The sequence below is a fragment of the Haliotis rubra genome, unplaced genomic scaffold (assembly GCF_003918875.1).
Source record: "Haliotis rubra isolate DU_JTF1 unplaced genomic scaffold, ASM391887v1 Scf227, whole genome shotgun sequence".
NCBI classification, from domain to species: Eukaryota; Metazoa; Mollusca; class Gastropoda; order Lepetellida; family Haliotidae; genus Haliotis; species Haliotis rubra.
In genome coordinates, this window is record NW_025766303.1 from 1,145,583 (window position 1) to 1,154,449 (window position 8,867).

Genomic DNA, 8,867 nt, shown 5'->3' on the forward strand with positions numbered 1-8,867 from the left:
ATATGAAAATCCAGTTTGAAGCAATAACAGTTTAACATGTGTCACAGAGTAGTTCTCCGTGTACAGGTACAGCTGTAGGATGTCATAGCAGGCCCGGGAATAACGATTCGGGTCTATATGCAAGTATTCAAGTTTTACTTGAACAACATCGGCTTTTGCAGCTGTACATCAACTGGTATCCATATAAAATCCTTGACTTTGACATTATAGAACATGTGCGTCTCATTTGTATGAGTGAGTGAGTGAGTTTAGTTTTACGCCGCTTTTAGCAATATTCCAGCGATATCACGGCGGGGGACACCAGAAATGGGCTTCACACGTGTGGGATTCGAACCCGGGTCTTCGGCGTGACGAGCGAACGCTTTAACCACAAGGCGAACCCACCTCCCCTCATTTGTATTAAGTTAAGGTCTCTTTATACATTAATATGTATTAAGGGTCAGGTGAGATAATAATGAGGTTTAAACATTTGGTGCTCTTGACAGTAACACTGTACAGTAAATCTCCTATTTATGGATTTCCTACAACAGACTGACGCATTTACCGTGTTCCATTGGAATATCGACTTAAGAGGCAGCTTTGAATGTCGCAGCAAATTTATGATACAAAATATTTAATTATGTCTGAAAGTGTACATTGAAGTCTAATTTTGAGATGATTATGTTGAATTATCTCTGGCAAGTAAATACTGTGTAACAAATATATTGCATCTAAGTCCACACTTGTTCGTTTATTTAACGATTTAACAGTTAAAAAAGATTTCCCACACGTGCCAAAAAGAGTAACATCTCGAGATATTGAAATTAAAAAAGAAAATATTTTAAAAATGTGTTTTACCAAAATGCTCCCACGGTTAAACGTAGTGTAATGTTGTAAAATATAATGAACAACCTGCGTGCAGGACAAAAGCCCAGTGTCAACACACAAGTTTCTACAACTTTGTTTAAACCGTTCGATCCTGTCACTTTTTCAAAATATGCATTTTTATTGGTTATTTTAACCCGTATGAAATTAATCACACATCTGAATAGATCCACGGGCGACTCAACATTATACCTTTTGACATTGGGAAAAAAGTCCGGTGGGAAGTTTTTTTGCGTATCGATCTTTTAGTACCGCCTGAAGGAAACCGACACTGCGTGTTTCTATTAACACTCTGTTATCCAACTCCGTTCATCGATCAATGACGTATCACTAACACTCCCAGGGTCGTGGGAAAGTGGAGCATAACGCCAAATAACTGGTATTAACAACATATTGGTTAATATACACAACATAGCCAGTCAGTATTAAATGACATTTGGGTTTTAACCTGTGAAGGATGAAAGAGAGTGACTGAATACAGCTTTCCTCGAGCCTGTTTAACGCCCGCCGTTCGAGAGGGGTCGCTATGCGTCAGATGGAACTCAGGTAAAGGTGGCAGGGCGAGGGGTGGGGAGAAAGGGGTAGGGGTGGTATGGTCACAGATCGGTGGAAGTCAAGGTGTGTACAGAAAACTCGCTCGCGATGTCATGTGAAAGGTCAAGTGAAACATGTAACATCCGCTGTTATTATGCTTTTAAGTCTTTTGTTTGGTAATGAATACATGTTGTTCGGAAACCAGTACCGCAGCACGTGGGAATCAGAAACAGGGGTCGGATTTCAAATTATCACGTGACTATGTTAGAATTTCGGCGCTTTTCAGAAAACTGTTTGTCACCAAGATCACACGATATGTACGTCCATAACGGTCCCGAGGGTCAAACAGATCAACCATTTTAACCCGAAGGTGTGAAAAGGGTTGATGTGATAAGCTCAGGCTTATCGTATAAACGATTGCTTAACACCTCCTGATAAACTGTTGTATATCCCGCTATATGCACACGTTCTGTTCAGATCGCGAGATAAAAGACACACCGCCAAATAGCACGCCCTAGAGAACACTTTGGTAATTGTGGTAGGCAAAAGTGAAATGACCCCCCAAATATAGGTAACTTGCGCTCGCGAGGTGCAACTGTGTCAATAATTAGTTTATAAGTCTATGATATAATCATTTTGAGATGTTTGTTGGTGTAGGTGGATATTTTACAACTCTGTGATCAAAGGCTGGGTTTGACGTAGAGAGGATAGCCCCGGGCCAGGTGTGTGTTATTGTAACTCAGGTGTATTATGTACAGGAGGGAACAATAGTGTAGGTATGTACGTGTGTTATGTCGTAATGGTCCCACTCAGGTCCAGCTGAAACATACACTGAAATATACTCATGCCAATAATGGTTGTCACCCCCCTCCCCACACGCACACCCCACACCCCCTATCCAATAAAAAAGATTGAAGGGGGTGACAACCATTATTGGCATGAGTATATAAACTGAAATATAAACTGAAATATAAACTGAAATATATACTGAAATATATGCTGAAATATATCCTGAAATATATACTGAAATATATGCTAAAATATAAACTGAAACATACACTGAAATATATACTGAAATATATGCTGAAATATAAACTGAAATATATACTGAAATATGTGCTGAAATATAAACTGAAATATATACTGAAATATATACTGAAGTATAAACTGAAATATATACTGAAATATAAACTGAAATATATGCTGAAATATAAACTGAAATATATACTGAAATATGTGCTGAAATATAAACTGAAATATATACTGATATATGTGCTGATATATAAACTGAAATATATACTGAAATATATGCTGAAATATAAGCTGAAATATATACTGAAATATAAACTGAAATATATACTGAAATATAAACTGAAATATATGCTGAAATATATGCTGAAATATAAACTGAAATATATACTGTAAGCCTGTGTGGCTTGTTTGAAGTGAAATGTCGCTTACACGTCTATTTGAATCAGCCATTATGTTATAATAAATAACGTGTTTCAAGGACTTATTTTGTGCATATGAAAAAAGTAAATAAATTAAATAAAACCACATATATATTACTTGTGTTTTTTAAAATAAATTGTTCCAAATGAATATAATCTTTCCTCAGATTTAACAGGAGAATTTATTCGTAAGACATGCTAAGTGCAAGAGATATATGAGAGAAGACAACAGGATGTTTACAATCAGTGACCGAATAAATAATCCGTTTTCACACACATGTATCTACATACTTTGAGGTACGTAGGCTATTGAAATCTGATTTCCATTTTGAATTAGCTTCTCTTACGTGTTTAATGCGTATGATTATATCGTCATCGTCATCAATATCGGTACGAATTTGAACGATCTGTGACAAACGTAAGTGCCACATCTCCGTCAACACATGGACAGGACACCGTCACTGATATCGCACCAATATAGTCTGACGATGTTGTCGGTGGTACGACAACATGTATGTAAGTTCTACAAGTTGCGTCCAAGCAGTTTGTCTCCAAAAGGCACCAAGTGACATTACAACACAAAGACATACGGTAATCGGACAAAGGTCACGGAAAAACAACATGATAACCAATTTTATCAATGTCATATACATATTACATATACATAGTAGTTATGTTAATATCATCATGATCATAAACCCTACATTTATAATGAAATAAAACCTACATGTATAGAGCTATAACCTTAACGCCACGTTACACTTCCAACCATATGGGCCATGTTTGTACAGGCAAACTTTGAAGGGTAATGGACGCGCCGTGGTATTTACATGTATTTACATAATGTATTATCACCAATGTGGAGTTTAACTCTGTATGTATCCGATCCCCATCTGTCCGCAATGACCAGTACACGCAGCTTCAACAAACACTGGACGCCACCTGTGAGATGACCAAAGTCAAAGACTACAGATAATAGCAATGTTTACACACTACATTCTACCCAGGTAAACAGATAAGTCGATCAGAGATCAAAGATCCGCCCCTTAAAGCCAGGCTGTGAACAAACCGCTTATGTAAGGATTATGTGATCGAACAACCGAAGCCGTTATATGATATGGCGAGAAAGTTGTCGTCGCGGTGTTGATGAAGTGCCCCAGGCTGGGGACGTCTTTACCGCCGGACTTCAATGTTCTAGTCACCGACAACATCCTCACAACATGAGACATCACACACTGGCTGTGAAATTCATGGTTACTGAACATTAAATTGAAGGATTAGCGATTACCTTTTGAAAGTAGAGTCAAGGACCTTTGTTCCTATAGTCTAGTTGAGTGGATGGAAATTACCGTGCAAAAGAAATGATAAAGTTTACCAAAATTTGATTTCACTAAAAAATGTAAAGCTCAACAAACGCTGGGCTGATATAGTCGCCGACAGACTGATGACGTAAGACCGAGAACACAACTATGCTACCATTACCAAACGCATCACTATCCGTTAACAATTGTTTGTTTCACTTTAAACCACTCTTAAACGAGGGTGTGAGTTTTCTTGTACCCAGCAGCTCCTCTTATACAACTTTAAATGGACTCGGAAAGTACATCACCACGAAATGTTTGCTATCACCCGAATTACATGAATGTGTTTCATATACCTGTTTGCCCCAGGTATATACTCATATCATTGTTACACTTTCCATCCGTGCAGGACCTTTATGTCAAGTTCACCCGTTTCTACGCTGATAATGCATGTATTGTGTTTAGCAGTGCATTGTTTATTCATAAAAAAATAATATTCATTTATAGTTAAGTCGGACGAAATTTCAATTACTATCAATAGTATAATTAAATGAATAGTGTACGCATTCAATACAAAGCCAGTTGGAACATATTTTATCTACAAAACAACCAATCATTAATGCATAAATATCAATATTCAATATAAGGAATATGTTGATAAAAAATTTCAGTAATGACGATATGTGTAATAAAAATAAAACATAATAAAAAATAAAACAACCCAAGTAATTATTATCCGAAGGTGAAGTATTTGACCTGAGTGTCATGAATGGTATTGGGCCTTCAGTTCGCCCTGTTCTGGCTACTTTTTACACCCTAATAACATTTTTGGTCAGATCCGGTTTTCAAGCGGATACATTGTGTTGCCCGTTTGTTTATGTCACATGAGTAACTTGATGTGTGACGTAGTTTTATCAAAGATTTACTCCTGAGAAAATCCTGTTCAACATCCACCCCGGAACAGTAATCACTCAAGATTTAACCTTATCACGCCTTATCTCACTTCTAAGAAGAATATAATGTATTCCGCTAAACTACGTTGAAATGTGTAGGGTACATACTAAATAGCAGACTCCGTTATCCGCTCACAAAGAGGCTTACATCGGACCTGTACCAGGTGCTACGAGAACCTAGTGTTCTACACATCAAACACAGAGGTTTATGCATAACTTATCTCACTGCTGTTATAGACTTTGTTCAATCTTTTCAGGATGTTTTCTAAACCAGAAAACGGCCAACGTCCGGCTTGGCTAAAGTGCCACCCTTCTAGGATACGGTGCACGTTCAGCTTTTTATACCCTTTTGGAAAAACTGGGAACTTTGTGTGGACATGCGTGGAGCGAAACACTGGCTTCGTGAGCGCTTTGTAAAGGGGAAGGCTGTTAAAATGATCCGGATAATTTCCTTTCTTATTTAATAAAGGTAAATCACGTGTTTAAATTGGAACGACCCATGCTTAAAATAAGGGGTTCCCAACTTTATGGACGTGTACAAAGGAGTACAAAGAGCGTTAAACACCCATCACATACTACCCTTCCCACACACTGTCCTGCATTGTTGAAGTGCGTATACTAGATGACACTACCCGACTTCATGTTAGAGTTTAGTGCAATACGAAAGCAGTTTGTGCGTGTGAGTTTGGTTTAACGCCGCTTTGGACAGAATTACTGTTACATAACGGAGCGTCAGTCTTGGGTTCAGTTGAGTTTTACGTCAAATCGGCATTATTCCAGCCATATAGCGACAATATGAGTCCAAATGAGTTTCTAGAAAAGGGGAGATGAAGAGACCGAATGTTTTCCACTTTAGTAAAATCAACAATGGATCTGTGATAGGAACTTCTGACCTTCGTCGTTTCAGACCGAAAGCGACTAAATGAAAATATCGTAAATCTACACTACCGCTACAACCCACCCAACACTGCGACTACACCCCACTACCAACACTGCCGCTACACCCCTACCAACACTGCCGCCACCACCCCACTCCCGCTACACCCCACTACCAACACTGCCGCTACACCCCACTACCAACACTGCCGCTACACCCCACTACCAACACTCCCGCTACACCCCACTACCAACACTGCCGCTACACCCCACTACCAACACTGCCGCTACACCCCACTACCAACACTGCCGCTACACCCCACTACCAACACTGCCTACACCCACTACCAACACTGCTGCTGCCGCAACACTGTCGCTACACTCCACTACCAACACTGCCGCTACACCCCATTACCAACACTGCCGCTACATCCCCACCACCGCTACACCCCATTACCAACAACACTCCCGCTACATCCCACTACCAACACTGCCGCTACACCCCACTAACACTGCCGCTACACCCCACTACCAACACTACCGCGCTGCACCCCACTACCAACACTGCCGCTACACCCCACTACCAACAACTGCCCGCTACACCCCATTACCAACACTGCCGCTACACCCCACTACCAACACTGCTGCAACACTGCCGCTACCCCACTACCAACACTGCCGCACTACCAACACATCCCCACTACCAACACTGCCGCTACACCCCACACCAACCCACTACCAACACTGCTGCTACACCCCACTACCAACACTGCCGCTACACCCCACTACCAACACTGCCGCTACACCCACTACCAACACTGCCGCTACACCCCACTACCAACACTGCCGCTACACACTGCCGCCACTACCAACACTGCCGCTACATCCCACTACCAACACTGCTGCTACACCCCACTACCAACACTGCCGCTACACTCCACTACCAACACTGCCGCTACACACTACCAACACTGCTGCTACACACCACTACCAACACTGCTGCTACACCCGCTACCAACTGCCGCCACTACCAACACTGCCGCTACACCCCACTACCAACACTGCTACCAACGCTACACCCCACTACCAACACTGCCGCTACACCCCACTACCAACACTGCTGCTACACTGCTGCTACACTCCACTACCAAACACCGCTACACCCCATTACCAACACTGCCGCTACACCCCACTACCAACACTGCTGCTACACCCACTACCAACACTGCCGCTACACACCACTACCAACACTGCCGCTACACCCACTACCAACACTGCCGCTACACCCCACTACCAACACTGCCGCTACACCCCACTACCAACACTGCCGCTACACCCCACTACCAACACTGCCGCTACACCCCACTACCAACACTGCTGCTACACCCCACTACCAACACTGCCACCGCTACACCCCACTACACCTACCAACACTGCCGCTACACCCCACTACCAACACTGCCGCTACACCCCACTACCAACACTGCCGCTACACCCCACTACCAACACTGCCGCTACACCCCACTACCAACACTGCCGCTACACCCCACTACCAACACTGCCGCTACATCCCACTACCAACACTGCCGCTACACCCCACTACCAACACCAACACCCCACTACCAACACTGCCGCTGAACTCACTATAAAACACTGTCCACACCCCACTACCAACACTGCCGCTACACCCCACTACCAACACTGCTGCTACACCCCACTACCAACACTGCCACTACACCCCACTACAACTGCCGCTACACCCCACTACCTGCTACACCCCACTACCAACACTGCCAAGCTACACCCCACTACCAACACTGCTGCTACACCCCACTACCAACACTGCTGCTACACTCCACTACCAACACTGCCGCTACACCCCACTACCACTACACTACTGCCACTGCCCCTCCACTACCAACACTCTGCTACACCCCACTACCAACACTCCTGCTACACCCCACTACCAACACTGCCAACATCCCACTACCAACACTGCTACAACTACTGACTACCAACACTACCTACTGCCAAACCTACTACTACTACTCCTAACAACCACCACTACACACTACCCGGCCACTGTCTACTACCACTACACCACTCTACACACTACCCACTACTACTACTACTACACTACTACTACACACCACTACTACTACCACTACTACTACAACTACACCACTGGCTACTGTCTATACCACTACTACTACTACTACACTACTACTACACTACTACTACACCACTACTACTACTACACCACTACTACTACTAACAATCACTACTACTACTACTACTACTACTACTACTACTACACCACCAAGGCTACTACCACAACTACTACAACCACCACTACTACTACTACTACTACCACTACTACTACTACTACTACTACTACTACTACAACTACACCACTAAGGCTACTACCACTACTACTACAACCACCACTACTACTACGTATAACGCTACAGTCTACATGTGTTTCTGTGTTGAGATATTCTACTGCCGACAACGACGACAGAGACAATGGCAATCGCATGTGCCCTTGTCCTGCGTTACAATTAAGCGTGACTCTAAGCGACCTGCACAGCTGCTGAACAAACACATCAAACTATAGTAGGTCTTACAATGTTAAGTGCTGTGTTCCAACTACCGGTCTGACTATGTTGTACATGCAGGTGATTCGGCCTGAACAGTAAACAGCTATCTCTCAGTATTGTATCCCGGTCTTGTATGGTAGTTCCCAGATGACCTCTGATCCCTACCTACAATTACCGGTTCCTACTTCCAGCGATTGGCACAATTACCCCTATATCAAATGAAAATGGTAAATGCTTGGCTTTTACAAAACGTCCAATATCCTGGAATAGTTGTTGTGTTTTTGTAAA